Source organism: Bos mutus, chromosome 17, assembly GCF_027580195.1.
Source record: "Bos mutus isolate GX-2022 chromosome 17, NWIPB_WYAK_1.1, whole genome shotgun sequence".
NCBI lineage: Eukaryota > Metazoa > Chordata > Mammalia > Artiodactyla > Bovidae > Bos > Bos mutus.
In genome coordinates this window covers 24,528,450-24,544,640 of record NC_091633.1, presented here as the reverse complement: position 1 = coordinate 24,544,640, position 16,191 = coordinate 24,528,450, and the positions used below count along the sequence as shown (strand labels likewise).

Sequence of the window (16,191 nt, the reverse complement as noted above, 5' to 3'; positions counted from 1 at the left end):
TTCTCTTTTATTTATTCATTCAACAATTCTGTCTTGTGTACCTATTATATACCAGGTCCAATTCTCGGCACAGTGGATACAATGGATGAACAGGCCATTAGTCAGAATAGGTTAGATGATGCTGAGATAACAAACAGCACAGGAAACTCGGCAGGTTTTCACTGTTGACTTTTCCTCTCACTCTCAGAGACAGCATCTGGAAGCTCCCCAGGGGAAGTATCCTTTATGGAGTAACAGCACAGCCTCCCAGACCACTTCCACTGGGGGCACTTCCATCTTGGGACTCCCAGACAGGGAAAAGGACTCAGAGAACGTACACTGGTTCCTAAATGCTTCTGATCAGAAGTAAAACACATTCCTGCCTTATTGGCCAAAGTAAATCTCACAGCCATGCTTAAGTCAAGGAGGTGGGGAGTGTCAGGAATGAAAAGAAAAATGAGAACTAGAAACAAGGTCTCTACCTGTATTACCCAACTTGGGTCTGGCTGCTTGCTGCTCAAAAATCAACACTCGAGAGAAACAAATTTTGGTAGAAAGGAAAGATGCTTTTAATCAGAAAGCCAGCAATCTGGGGGAGATAGTGGACTCAGTGTCCCCAAAAACCATCTTCGAAAATTTTACTCAACAGTGAAAGCTTTTAGGTAATATCCAGATAGGAGGTCAGAGATGTAGCCATCCCTGACTGTGTGCAGACTTGTCTACTCCTTATGACTCTTTTTAGATGCTATGTTTTTTTTTCTAATTGGGGTATAGTTGCTTTACAGTGTTGTTAGTTTCAGGTGTGCAGCAAAGTGCATCAGTTATGAAGTGAAGTCAGAGTCGCTCAGTTGTGTCTGACTCTTTGCTATCCCATGGACTATACAGTCCATGGAATTCTCTAGGCCAGGATAGTGGAGTAGGTAGCCTTTCCCTTCTCCAAGGGATCTTCCCAACCCAGGGATCCCACATTGTAGATGGATTCCTTACCAGCTGAGCCACAAGGGAAACCCAAGTTACACATATACAAATATTCACTCTCCTTTAGATTCTTTCCCCATATAGGTCACTACAGAGTACTGAGTAGACTTACCTGTGCTATACAATAGGTCCTTATTAATTATCAATTTTATATGTAAAATAGCCTCCCACTTCTGTTTTATATATAGTGGCCTTCCCACTTCCCCACTAGTGGTAAAGAACCTGCCTGCCAATGTAGGAGACATAAGAGATGCAAGTTTGATCCCTGGGTCTGGAAGATCCCCTGGAGGAGGGCATGGCAACGCATTCCAATATTTTTGCCTGGAAAATTCCATGGGCAGAGGAGCCTGGCGGGCCACAGTCTGAAAATTAGTGTGTATCTGTTAAACCCACACTCCAAATTTATGCCTGCCTGTCTTTCCCTTTTGGTAACCATAAGCATGTTCTCTATGTCTACGGTCTATTTCTGTTTTGCAAATAAGTTCATTTGTAAAGCCAGAGCTTGGAGGAGGGCATGCTGGCTGGCTAATGCTCTTGTCTTTGAAGAGGTGTGATGAGGCTGGTTCTGGAAATGTTAAAGGAGCTGTGGGCTGGATGCCCCAGAGGAGGCACAGCTGCTACGCCCTGAGGCATTGCTACAGTGATGCTCACAGGTCCAACAGGAGACAGGACAGGCTCCTGGGAAGAAAATAGAAAGGAGCCAGCTTTTCCTCCACCAGCCTGGAAGTTGCCTTCTCATCATCTTATTGGCTAAACCTATGAAAGAGCACAGCTGACTTTACAGAGTCCCGGAACAGGACATGGCAGGGCAGAGCTTGAGCTCAGCGACAATAACCACCTTCCAAAACATTTCATTTCTCAATGCGCTGATCTTCACAGTCTCCTCTATCTCGTTTTCACAAAGCAGAACTCAGCACCTGCTGGTCTCCTGTGCTGTGTTTTCTCTTTTGTGATTATTGAATGTGCTGTGAGACACAGGCTCTGTCCTCCCAAGACCTGGCTTTGGTTCCATGAGTTCCAGAGACCATAAATAGAAGACAGATCCTTGGACCAAACACAAAACATCCATCAACTCCCTGTTCACTTGTGCTGCTGCTTCAATGTCGAGTATGTTGTGTGATCCAAAAGAAAAGAAAGGAGCGGTGGTTTCCAGAAGTGGGCTGCAGTGTTTGTATTCAAGGGCTATTAAAAGGTATTTAGGAATTTCCCTGGGGGTCCAGTGGTTAAGAATCTGCCTTGCAGTGCAGGGGACGTGGGTTCAATCCTTAGTCAGGGGACTAAAATCCCACATGCTGCAGAGCAACTAAGCCCACACTGCAACTACTGAGCCCATGTGCTCCAGAGCCTGAGTCCCGCAGCTAAGATCCATCAAAGTCAAATACATGAATAATTTTTTATAAAGGTATTTAAGGAGAGGTTTAGCAAGAGAGGGAAACAAAACTCAACAGCTGGTAGCAAAAGAAGCATTTGTCCATTTAGAGATTTAAGGCTTCCAATTTCCCCTCTTTATCTATATTTCATCTGTGTGTGTGTGTGTGATTAATGATGAATGTGTGTCTATACATACCCCAGAAAAAGATGGGTCAGAGTCTTTCTAGACGCGTGGCTCTTGACAGTTCACTGGTTTGACTCACAAATACATCACTGGTTTACTTTTCTGTGTTCTTTGGTGATGAGGATGGAGTCAAGAGCTCCATCAGTCGGACCAGAGCTTCTTCTGCCACCCTCTTAGTCTCACATCCAAGGCCTCCACTGCCCTGAAGCTGGCCTGTTCCCATGTCCATGCCATTCTATGGGGAATGAAGGCAGCGACATTGATCCACAGACTTCATCACTTGCACAGGGTGAGGTTGCATGAGGTTTATGAATGACATGCCCAGAAGACCGGCTTTTGCTCTGTGTTTTTATAAGCATTGTTTGTATTTACTGATTCTCATTTATAACCAGAAAGTTGCCAAAGGATCTAGGTTGCCATCAGCATTTCTCCTCCGATTTCTCACTGTCAGTACAAATGCTGTTCTCTCTGGAATAGCTCTTTCTTGATAAATGGATGGAAGGACTGCACTGATGGGGCTAAGAGGGAAAAACAGCATGAGATGATGAAATGAGCAAGGACACCAGGGCCAGGGAAACCTTTGGGTCAGATCTCGTATCTACAGTTTAATGGCTGAGCAACACTTGGAAATGTATGTGATTCTTCATGGCCCTGAAGGCTTCCTCTTTCAGACAGTTCTCTCATCTGGAAAACTGAGTTTGAAGTCTGGTAGCATCGCTGATTCTCTCCCTCTTGTGATGTCCTCTCTTTTAGGGATTGCCAATCCAATGCTGGTGGCAAGACAATAGGGGGTGGTGGGACCCCATGAACCGGAGAGTGCTGGGGACAGAGGTGCATGGGAGTTGGCTTGTAAATCTAGCACGACTCATCCTCGCTCATCTCTTCTCAAGTCTGCATCCAGTGACTTTAGGTTGATAGCGTAACATCAGGAGCATTTATGCCATGGAAATCACACGCTATAAATAAGGCTTGTGTTTATTTCACAGAGAGCCGGTTGTTACACTTACCAGCACACCACTACCTGGGGACACTGTTTAGAAGACCACTGCCTAGAGGGGGTGTGACTCGGTGTTGGCAGCTTGTTAGTCTTCTAGGGACAGAGTTTTGATTCTGTTATTTTCTAGCTTACATAAATATTTTCAAGGCAAATAAACAATCTATGCCTCAGTTTCCTCATCTGTAAACTGGAGATAATAATCATTCTTCAGTTCAGTTCAGTTGCTCAGTTGTGTCCGACTCTTTGAGACCCCATGAATTGCAGCACGCCAGGCCTCTCTGTCCATCACCAACTCCCAGAGTTCACCCAAACTCACGTCCATCGAGTCAGTGATGCCATCCAGCCATATTATCCTCTGTCGTCCCCTCCTCCTCCTGCCCCCAATCCCTCCCAGTATCAGAGTCTTTTCCAATGAGTCAACTCTTTGCATGAGGTGGCCAAAGAATTGGAGTTTCAGCTTTAGCATCAGTCCTTCCAAAGAACACCCAGGGCTGATCTCCTTTAGAATGGACTGGTTGGATCTCCTTGCAGTCCAAGGGACTCTCAAGAGTCTTCTCCAACACCATATTTCAACAGCATCAATTCTTCGGCACTCAGCTTTCCTCACAGTACAACTCTCACATCCATACATGACCACTGGAAAAACCATAGCCTTGACTAGACAGACCTTTGTTGGCAAAGTAATGTCTCCACTTTTGAATATGCTATCTAGGTTGGTCATAACTTTAATCATTCTTACCCAGAGGCAGATCTACTGTGAAGCTAATGCAGCTTAGGCTTGATGGCCCCTCCCTTACCTGGGCTCTCTTCCAAGACCCAGCACAGATTAAATGATACAAATTAATTTATTTATAAAATTCTTTTTTTTATTTATTAAAAAAAGAAGTAGACCCACAGACATTAAAAAAAAAAGTTTGTAGTTACCAAAGGTGAAAGTAGGGACAGGGATAAATTAGGAATAAACTAGGAATTTGGAATTAATGGCTCAGTGGTAAAGAATACACCTTCAATGCAGGAGTCACAGAAGACATGGGTTTGATCCCTGGGTTGGGAAGATCCCCTGCAGCAGGGCATTGCCGCCTACTCCAGTATTCTTGCCTGGAGAATTCCAAGGACAGAGGGGACTGGCGGGCTACAGTTTATGGGGTCGCAAAGAGTCGGACACAACTGAAGTGACTTGGCATGTATGCATGTAGGAATTTGGGATTAACAGATACACACTATTACATATAAGACAGATAAACAAGTCTGTAAGCATGGGAAACTATATTCAATATCTTGTATTAACCTATAATGGAAAAGAATCTGAAAAGGAATACATATGTGTATATATATATATATGTACACACAACACATATATATAATATATAAAATAGAATCACTTTGCTGTAATCCTGAATCATTGTAAATAAACCATACTTCAAAAAATTTTTTTGAAAAGAAAGAAAAGAAATTTTGTATTCTTTTTGTTTTAATTTTTATGGAAGTATAGTTGATTTACTATCTTACATTAATTTCAGGAATACAACAAAGCAATCCAGTTTTGTTTATATGTGTGTGTATTTGTATGTATATGTATATTCTTTTCAGATTCTTTTCCATAGTAGGTTATTATAAGATTTGAGCATAGCTCCCTGTGCTATACAATAAGTCCTTGTTGGTTATCTATTTTATATATAGTAGTGTGTATATCAAAAGTTCAATGGTGTTAGTCACTCAGTCATGTCTGACTCTTTGCGATCCTGTGGACTGAAGCGCTCCAGGCTCCTCTGTCCATGGGATTCTCCAGGCCAGAATACTGGAGTGGGTAGCCATTCCCTTCTCCAGGAGATCTTCCCAACCCAGGGATCAAACCCGGGTCTCCTGCATTGCAGGCAGATTCTTTACCATTTGAGCCACCAGGGAGGCCCAGTGTGTACATGTTAACCTCAAGTTCCTAATTGATCTGTTCCCCTCCCTTTTCCCTTTGGTAACCATAAGTATATAGAAATTTTGTATTCTTAATTTGCAACTCTTCAGCAATGAGGCCTCCCTTTCTGCTCCTCTGTTTATGTAGAAGATTATCATAAGACGTAAGGGAATGTATGTAAGTTGGTTAATGCAGAGCCTGGAATGTCAGGGGACATTCAACTTTAAGGGATCCAGTATGTTATTTTCTTCTTTTGTGTGTCGTTTCTCAAGGACTCTCTATTCCTTATCAGTTCCTGGAAAGCAGGAACAAGCAGAGCTGCACGCAGTTCTCAGGACTGAGATCATGAGAAGGGCACCTGCTTGGATTCCTTTCAGTGACCCCCTTCAGTGACCCCCTTCATCGACCCCCTTCAGTGACCCCCTTCAGCAACCCCCTTTAGTGACCCCCTTCATAGACCCCCTTCAGCGACCCTCTTCAGTGACTCCCTTCAGTGACCCCCTTTAGTGACCCCCTTCAGTGACTTTTTACTTAAAGGTAATCTATTCAGTTATACCCCTCTTACTCAGGATGTGGAATGCTTTCTGGCCCTTTGAAGATTGTTATTTGCTTGGCTTTGTTTTTGCTCAATTTTTTACTGCCTAAAGCTGCCATGTATGAAGATACATAAACATGCGTTTCTGCAAATAAAGCACCCTTGTTTCACTCGAGACTTGGGTCCCCTGCGTCCTTCTCATCAACTCCAGTCCCCAGGTCCTGGTCTACAAAGACTGTGACACTGGAACGTATCAATGTTAGATCTTCTGGCTTCAGAAGTCTCAATGAAGAGTTATAACCAGTGAGGCCAGGCTAAGGAACCGAGCTCTGAGGCAGACAGGGCAGTGGGGCAGAGCTGACGAGAAACCAAGGCACAGGACAGCATTTATATAAGGGGAAATCTGGAATTTCCGACACAGTGGGATGTGGTGAAGCAACGTGCTGAACACATTGGGGATGGAAAGCCAGAACAAAGATTCTGTGCTCCTGAGACATTATCCATGAGAGCCAAGAGAGCAGGCTCTCTTAGGCATGTGATACAACCAGAACAGGATCCACACTGATGGCGGTCCTGGGTTCTGAGAACAAAGAATTGGAAGGCACATATTGGTTCAAGGCCAGTTTCTCGGTTTCCACACATACTTTCTTGTTCTGGTTATCTGCACAACAGACCACAGTTCTGTGGGTTGACTGGGCACAGTGGAGTGGTTTTCATGACCTCATGTGGTTGCTATCAGTGGCTCCTGGGTGGACCCACCCGAAGGTTGAACCAGACCAACATCCAAGGTGGAGCACCCATGCATATAGCAACTGGTGCTGGTGGTTAGCTGGGAGCCCAGTGTTAGCTGTAGATGGGAGAGTCCACAGGATATTGGCCTAGGCTTCCTAGGATATTGGCACATGACTTCTGAGGGGGAACATCTGAAGGGCAAGTATTTCAGGAACCATAGGTGGAGGGCTTCTCATGACCTGGCATCAGAAGTCACAGGTTACCACTTGTGTCACATCCTGTAAGTCCAGAGAGTCACTAAGACCAGTCCAAACTCGAGGAGAGGAATTGGATTCCACCTCTTCTGTGGGGTACAGTGAGGCCCCATGGGGAAGAGCATGTGAGCTGTGAGAAATTGTGGCCACCTTTGGGAATACAATGTACCACATTCCCTCGCATCCCTGAGTCTCAAAGTTCTCTACCCAGGAAAAAAAAAAACAAATCAGTGTCATCACATCAACCTCCCAGGACTGCTGGGAAAAGCAGAAGGACCTAGTGGAATTCCCTAGGGCAAGCTTCTCAGTTTGCACTGAAGCCAAGCATGCACTGCAGCACAGGGAGTGTGCACAAGGATATTCGTTACCACATGGTTTTAAAAAGCAAAATGTAGAAACATGTGAATGTTTCTTAATTGAAAGAGTACCCCCCTCTGTACACAGTTGTACAATCTGTGACATAGGGCCTTGTGATGCTCAAAGGAATCATTTAGAAGTGCTCAAAATGACAGTTCTTCTCTGAGGGTGACTTTTCAGCCCAGGGGGCATTTGACAATAACTGGAGACAATATTATGGTCATAACTGGCATGTGGTTATTGAAGTTCAGGGATGCTGCTAAACACGCTAGCATGCCCGAAACAGCCTTTGTAACAAGAAGTATCCATCCCCAGATGTTGCCAGTGCCAAGGCTGGCACAGGCCAAGAGCTCCTTGCATGGGTTGGTATGAAAGTTCTTTTCTATCAGAGTGCTGATTGGCAACTGTGAGAAAACAATGGTGACCCAGACCACATGGGGTAATTTCAAGAACAAAGAAAAGAGAACGTTCACTGAATGTGTTATTCCTTCTGACCCAGGAAAGAGGGAAAGTGAGAATGTAGCGTTGTGTAAAAATGTTCTGTTTTGAGTTAAAAATAACAAAGCTTCTTGGGAACTTAAATTTAGGGTTTTATTAATGGAAGAAAAATAGGATCTAATATAAATGATTCCAAAAATGTGAAAAATATCCCTGTTCAAGAAGAGGTTCATTGTGGTGACATGGAAGGGACCTCAGATGCTCCATCCAAATAGGGCTCTTGGAACCAAATAGGACCCTACAGGACCTTCCTGGGGGAAGACTCCACCACATCCCTGGCCTCTTTGTAGAAAAGTTTTAGTCTCCTAGTCTTTCCCCAATCTCCAAAGAACAAATTTAATCAGAGAAGTGAGAAAAATGTAGAAACCAAGGAAAGCAGTCAAGCAAGACAGAATAATAATGGTTTATCCATAAAGCAAGTCAATGACCTTTAGTTCCTTCTCAAGGGCTAGAGATAATATCTTGAGCCATTTCCTTGAACCATATCCTTACTAAAATCCCCACCAGGTGGAAAAAGTTGACTGTATGCTAACTACCAGCACATAGACTCCAGACCTGTTAGAGCCATAAAATTGATGAATGAAATTCCTGAAACACCACCCTGTTACCTAACGACCCAAGCAATGTTCACCCTCGTAACCTTCACCCTTCATGTTGTTTTAAAAACCTTTTCCTACAAGCTATCAAGATGATCAAACCAGTCCATTCTAAAGGAAATCAACCCTGAATATTCATTGGAAGGACTGATGCTGAAGCTGAAGCTCTAATACTTTGGCCACCTGATGTGAAGAACTGACTCATTGGAAAAGACCCTGATGCTGGGAAAGATTGAAGGTGGGAGGAGAAGGGGATGACAGAGGGTGAGATGGTTAGATAGCATCACCAAAGGACATGAATCTGAGCAAACTCCAGGAGATAGTGCAAGACAGGAAAGCCTGGCATGCTGCAGTCCATGGGGTTGCAAAGGGTCAGACTCTAATTATTGAATAAACAATAACAACACCAGGCACCTCCATCCACCTGAGTGTCAGCCTCAGGACCTGCATATACTCCCTGCCTTGGCTCTTCCTCCTCCAGTGTGTTCATGTAGAACTTTTTGCTTGGCAGAAAAGTGTCTATTATATATTTATAGACACCGCTGAGGTAGACAAAGTTGTCTCCCAATAAATTAACCAGTGTCACAAGCTTGGGAAATTCTCTTCCCATTAATTAGCCCAGTGTTACATGTCCCTTGGAGAAGGAAATGGAAACCCACTCCAGTATTCTTGCCTGGAGAATCCTATAGACAGAGGAGCCTGGTGGGCTACAGTACATGGGGTCATGAAGAGTCAGACACGACTGAGTGACTGTCACTTCACTACATGTTCCTCAAGCCCATAGGACACGGCAACTCAGTTTCTCCTCTGAAACATGGGATAATAGCATTTACTAATAGATTTATCATGAGGATTAAATGGAATGATGCTTAACCCAGTGCCTGGCATACAGAAAGCATTCAATAAATATCAGTCACTGCTTTTCTTGTTACTGTTATTATTAATGGTACCATTTTTGTCCAAGATTAACACTAATCTCAGGTAGGTAATGCCTAACTTGAGAATTGGATACAAATACTCCTGCTGACTGTGTCTTTTTGCCAAATTTAAAGGGAAGGGGGATGGAATTTTAATATCCTTAGCTCTCACTCTTAAAAAAAAAAAGAAAAACATCAGAAGAACATACGTTTCACCACAAATGTTGGTGATATTTAAATAAGATTTAAATTTGTACAGCATTTAAACAGAAAAGAAGCAAATGGCATTAAATTCACAAAAGTGCCAGATTGTACACACCCAGAGTCAGAAATATTAACCATTTTCCCGTCACGGAACAGTGCAGCTGGCTGGAAATGTATTATGAGAGGAAATGTTTTAATGGATCCTTCCTTCAAACCTTCAGCATTGTAAAGTGGTAGTTAATGAATTATTGGACATGTACAGTCATTTGTATTTAAACAAGAGGAAATGAATAGGTCTTGTCAGCTCACCTAGACTGTCCTATTTCTCTGGTTCAGCTCCTCGGGGAGGAGGAATTAATGCTAGAATTCAGTGGCCAAGGAGATGGAGGGAAAGATGGATATCGAGGTAGAAGGACCAGTTCTGCCCCATCAGCTCCTGTGAGAACACAGTTCAGCTCATCTGTCCTGAGCAGATGCCAAGGAAATGGTCAGGGGCCAGGTCTGCCCTTGGGAAACCAGACTGGTATCTTCCCAACTGACAGTCACCAAGTCTTAGATCAGATTCCCTGTAGCTGAGGCACTGTGTGTAGGAGACCCATTGATGAAACCCCCCCCCCAAGAAATAAGGGAGTGAGGGGTGAGAGGGCAGAACAGGGCAAGGGAAGAGATGGGCCGGGATGGTATATTAGATTCCTGTGGCCACTGTCACAAATGACCACAGGCTTGGAGTCTTAAAACCACACCTTGGGACTTGCCTGGTGGTCCAGCGGTTAAGACTGCCTTCCAATGCAGGGGGCATGCATTTGATCATTGGAAAGACTGATGCTGAAGCTGAAACTCCAATACTTTGGCCACCTGATGCAAAGAACTGACTCATTGGAAAAGACCCTGATGCTGGGGAAGATTGAAGGTAGGAGGCGAAGGGGATGACAGAGGATGAGATGGTTGGATGGTATCACTGACTCGATGTACATGAGTTTGAGCAAGCTCCGGGAGTTGGTGACGGACAGGGAAGCCTGGCATGCTGCAGTTCATGGAGTTGCAAAGAATCGGACATGACTGAGCGACTGAACTGAACTGAACTGAAGGGAACTAAGATCTCAAATGCCTCACAGTGGAGCCAATAAATAAGTCAACAAATAAATAAAACTCTTAAAAAAAAAAAAAAGGACTCTAAAAAACCAGCCTTCTCTCACAGTCTTGGAGTGTGAAGTCATGCTCTCTCTGGGAGCCCCAGGGGAGAAGTTGCTCCAACTGCTTTGGCAGTGCAGCCGGCTTTCACTGGCTTGTGGCCACACCGCTGCTCCTCTCCACATGGGCTGCTGTTCTGTCCATGTCCAGCCTCCTCTGCCTCTCCCAGTTAAGGACTCTGGGATTGCATTCAGGGCCCATAATCCAGGATGCTCTCATCCCCAAATCCTGGGCTTAATTACACCCTTTTTCCATAGAAGGTGACATTTACAGTTTCTAAGGATCAGGATCTGACATCTTTGGGAACCATTATTCAGCCTCCCACGCATACGGTTCAGGAGACCCTGCTTCCCCACGCCAGCTCTGGAGTTTGAAATGTACTAGAGACGTTGTCCTGAGGTGTGTTCGTACAGCCAGTGGTTGGCCACAGGCTGCCCAGAGGATAAGCAGGGGTGGGAAGACCCCACCCTCACCAGGCATCTCCCACCAGCCAGAGGAATTCTCCAAAATTCTCTCTCCCCCGCCTCCTTACTCCCCCATCCTTTCCCGCCTCCCTCCCCTACTGTGTCACCAAAGAAGAACCAGGTATGGTTGGCAAATACTTTAGTGATGCCTCCACGCCCAGAGCAAGGACGGGGGCTGGGTATGGAAAACCAGAAGGGCCATTTGCTTTTTTACTGATTCTTTATTCATAAACCTGATACAAGTTTACAAAATTTACTTTAAGTTACCACATAAACCTGCAATGAAAAATAAAGTCCAAAAAGAACCGAACACCAAAGTATGCCGCATGTGCACCTGTCAATGCTAGCCATCAGAATATTAAAGAATTCAATACTGTATTCAGGATTTAGCCTCGGGTTTAAGGAACTTGAACACTTTAAAGAATTCTGCCTTGTCACTTGCTATCTGAGCAACTGGCAATCGTAAGTTTAGACAAATGTAACCAACTGAACAAGAATGCCAGAAAATCTTCTTCTACTGTCCTCAACCAAAACAGAAAAAAAAAAAAAAAATTAAACATGATAATGCAGAAGTGCCAAGTCTCTCAGATGTGGTTTACAAAGTTAAAAACAGGTTTTTTTCTAGTTACTATCTTTTTTATTTTTTAATTGGAGGAAAATTGCTTTCCAATGTTGTGTTGGTTTCTGCTATACAATGATGCAAATCAGCCTTAAGTATACATATATCCCCTCCCTCTGGAGCCTCCCTCCCCTCCCCCCACCCCTCTAGGTCATCACAGAGCCCCAGGCTGGGCTCCCCGTGTCATACAGCAACTTCTCACCAGCTATCTGCTTTACACATGACCATGTATATGTGTCGATGCTACGTTCTCTGTTCATCCCACTCTTTTCTTCCCGTCCTGTGTCCACAAGCCCATTTTCTGTATCTCTGTCTCCATTCCTTCCCTGCACAGGTTCATCGATATCACTTTCCGAAATCCCATATAAATGTATTAATATCTGTTTTTCTCTTTCTGACTTACTTCACTCTATATAACAGGCTCTACATTCATCCACCTCACTATAACTGACTCAAATTCATTCTTTTTTATGGCTGAGTGATATACCATTGTATATATGCACTACATCTCCTTTATCCATTCATCTGTTGATGGACATCTAGGTTGCTTCCATGTCCTGGCTGTTGTAAACAGTGCTGCAATGCACACCCAGGTGTGTATTAATCGCTCAGTCGTGTCCAACTCTTTGTGACCCCATAGACTGCATAGCCTGCCAGGCTCCTCTGTCCATGGAATTTCCTAGGCAAGAATACTGGAGTGGATAGCCATTCCCTTCTCCAGGGGATATTCCCAACCTAGGGATCGAACCTGGGTCTCCTGCATTGCAGGAAGGTTTTTTACTGTCTGAGCCACCAGGGAAGCTCGCACACTGGGGTACATGTCATCTAAAAACTGAGTGGTGAAGCATAAGAAACACTTTTGAACTTTGTAACTTGATTGCGCAGGAGGAAAAAATGCTGCTTCTGGATTTCTTTTTAAAAGTACTTAATAACTAGAGTTTACTCTTAAATCAAACTTACAAACCTCTTATCAAATGCAGATGCTGTCCTTATTCATTGATGTAAACACACACACACACACACACACACACACACACACCCCGTCTCTATCTCAGTGCTCAGCCCAGCTTACCTAGCACTCCTGTTTCAAGTCCTGAGCATCAGTTGCCTCCACTCATCTCTACTAAGAGTGACCTTCTAAGTGTCAAACCCTGCTCTCCTTCTGCTCTCCTTCCTTGTCCTTTGTATCAAAGTCTAAATCCCACTTTTCCTCATTGCTTCAGGGGGGAAACACTGAGTTTGTTTGTTTGTTTGTTTGTTTGTTTTTTAAAAAAAAAAAAGAACAAAACACATAGACTTCATTTTTTGCGCTCACAGCTTTGGCTAACACACCAAGCATCTCTCATCCACAGGAGGATATAGGGCTTTTTGCCCACAGTGAGCTTCATGCATCTTTTCTTAGAGCCCCTGATTTGACAAAAGGGCCCATAAAATTAAAGTCATGAAACAGCTTCTTTTTCTTTTTCTTTTTTTTTTTAATGCCTGTTTAAATTTTTATTTATTTATTTTTGACTGTGCTTGGTCTTTGTTGCCACACCGGCTTTTCTCTAGTTGTGGCACATAGGCTCAGTAGTGAACTTTAAAGTTCGGTGCCCGAACTTTAGAGCACAGGCTCAATAGTTGTGGTACACAGGCTTAGTTGCTCCAATGCATATGGGATTTTCCTGGATCAGGGATCGAACTGTGTCTCCTGCATTGGCAGGCAGATCCTTAACCACTGGACCACCAGGGAAGTCCCAGCTTCTTTTTCTGAAAGCAAGTCTTCTCAGTATTTTCTTGCTCCCTCTGTCTCTCAGTCTCTCTGTTTCTCAGCTTACCTCTGGCAGTTCAGCCTCATTCAGAATTGAAAGGCTTAAAAGTGAAAAGCTAGGACTTCCCGGATGGTCCATAGTTAAGAATCCACCTTCCATTGCAAGGCACATAGGTTTGATCCCTGATCTGTGAAGATTCCACCTGCCTCAGGGCGACTAAGCCCAAGCCCCATGACAAAGATCCAGTGCAGCCAAAATAAAATTTAAAAATAAAATATTTACACTTATAAAAGCATCAAAAAGAATAAAATATTTAAAGAAAGAAAATGCCTAAGATTCAAGACTCGGCAGCCCTGAAGATGAAATGTCAGTGATCAGGACAAATGACAGTAAAACTACCTGGGCTGGTTCCATTCCACTTTCCAATCAGATTTCAGTACTCCCACTATTGGCGGACATTTAGGAGGACCACCCACTCCACTCAGAAATGGACCCGGGCCCACATTTCCCTCCAAGTCACTGACCATCGCCTGGATGCCGAGCTCCCCGTGAGCCTCCCTGGCCCCCTTGTTGCCTCACCAGGAAGATCAAGGAGCCATCATCAGCAATCCTTTCTAAGATGTTTGAACAACCTAGTCATTTCTGCATTTGCTTTCTTCATGCCCCTCCAAGTGCTGGAAGGAGGTTTACATCGTTTAAAAAAAAAAAAAAACAGACCACAACAGAGCATCCAGGCAAGAGTGATGCCTGTACCGAGGCAGGAGGCAGCTGGGAGGTGACTTGGGTTGAATCTGGTCTTTTCCACTTTCCAGCCATGCGTCCTTTGTGTGTGTGTGTGTGTCAGTCATGTCTGACTCTTTGTGACCCCATGCAGAAGCCCACCAGGCTCCTCTGTCCATGGAATTTCCCACGCAAGAATACTGGAATGGATTGACATTTCCTACTCCAGGGGATCTTATCAATCCAGGGATCGAACCTGCGTCTCTTGCATCTCCTGCATCTCCTGCATTAGCAGACAAATTCTTTACAACTAGCGCCACCTGGGAAGTGTCCTTAAGAAAAGGTACTTAATTCTTGGACCTGTGAAATGACAGTAATGGCCCCACCTCCTGGGTTCTTGTGACTGACTAGTAACTGGGACCATATGTGGGAGGTGGTCACCTGCTGGGCTGGGCACATATTAGGTTAGGTGCTCAGTAAACCAAGGGCTTCACTCCAGTTCATATCTTGCTCCAAGTTCAACCAGCCAAGCCCCGAGCAAGGAAGACACCCTCATGGCCTCTGGTTCTGTCCTCCTCTCCCTCTCAGTGTCCATCTCTTGTGGCTTCTGGGAAAAATGACCACAAATCTGATGACTTAAAATTACACATGTGAGACTTCCCTGGTGGTCCAGGGGTTAAGACTTCACCACTCAATGTAGGATATACAGGTTCGATCCCTGGTCAGGGAGTTGGGATGCCATATGCCTGGTGGCCAGAGGGGTAAAAAAGGAAGCAATATTGCAACAAATTCAGTAAAGATTTTTAAAATGGTCCACATCAAAAAATCTTGGGGAAAAAAGCCATGGAGAGGAACTTCCCTGGTGGTTCAGTGGTTAAGATTCTGCACTTCCACTGTAGGGGGTGTGGATTCAATCCCTGATTGGGGGACTAAGATCCCACAAGTCAAAAATAAATAAATAAAAGTTTCTTGAAAACCACACACGTGTATTCTCCCACACGTTCTGAGAGAAGAAACCCTTCATCAGCTTCACAAGGTGTCAGCAGGGCTGCACTCCCCCTGAACCCTGAAACTCTAGAGGAGAGAACAGTCCCTGACTCCCCAAGTTCCTCGAGATGCTTTCTTTGGGCTCCTTGACCCTTTCCTCCATCCACAAAACTGGCCATGTAGCATCTTGCTTTGGCGACACACAGCCTTCCTCCGCCCGAGGTTCTCAAATCTCCCTCTGCTTCTTTCCTATAAGGACACTCAGATTACATTTAGGGACCACCTGGATAATCTCGGACTACCTGCTCATCTCAAGACCCTTAATGTCATCAAACCCGTGAAGTCACTTTTGCCAAATAAACTAATGCACCAGTTCCAGAAGTTAGGACTTGGTATCGTTGAGGGCCATCATTCATCCTATCGCACAACTCCGGAGCTTTGCCCCAAGTCTTGTTTAGGACGAGCATGGGCTCCCCTGCAGAGCTGGGACACAAAGATGAGGGGACAAGGTGCTTTGAACTTGGCTCTTCTCTCAAATGTGGGCAGAGAGGAGCCGTCCCATACACCAGCACGAGGTGAGAATGTGGATTCCAAAACCAGACCCCAGGGCTGATTCATGGCTGCTCCTGCCCAGCAGGGGACTGTGGTCAAACTCCTCTACTCTCAGTTTCCTCATCTGGAATATGGGACTAACACCCGTCTCGGGGTTGTTCTGAGGATGAAATGATCTAACCTGTGCCTGGATGTGTTAATACGCAGTTTGTTCCTCCTTCAGACAAACCAGGAAGTCATCACTGGGCAAAGAGATGCGATGTGATGGGACGGGATGGGATGGGTGGTATATAACATGCAAGTAACTCTGCAGGTACGGCTCCATCACCTAAGAGCAATCTCCCAGAGGAGGTGCAGCATAAATTATCAGCAGAACACCTGCAGCCAGTGGGGATG

General features: G+C 44.6%; 1 protein-coding gene across 1 annotated transcript in view; it reads left to right on the top strand.

Annotated features, from left to right (window-relative positions):
- Positions 1 to 16,191, top strand: part of TMEM132D (transmembrane protein 132D) — an 896,135-nt gene that overhangs the window by 862,210 nt on the left and 17,734 nt on the right.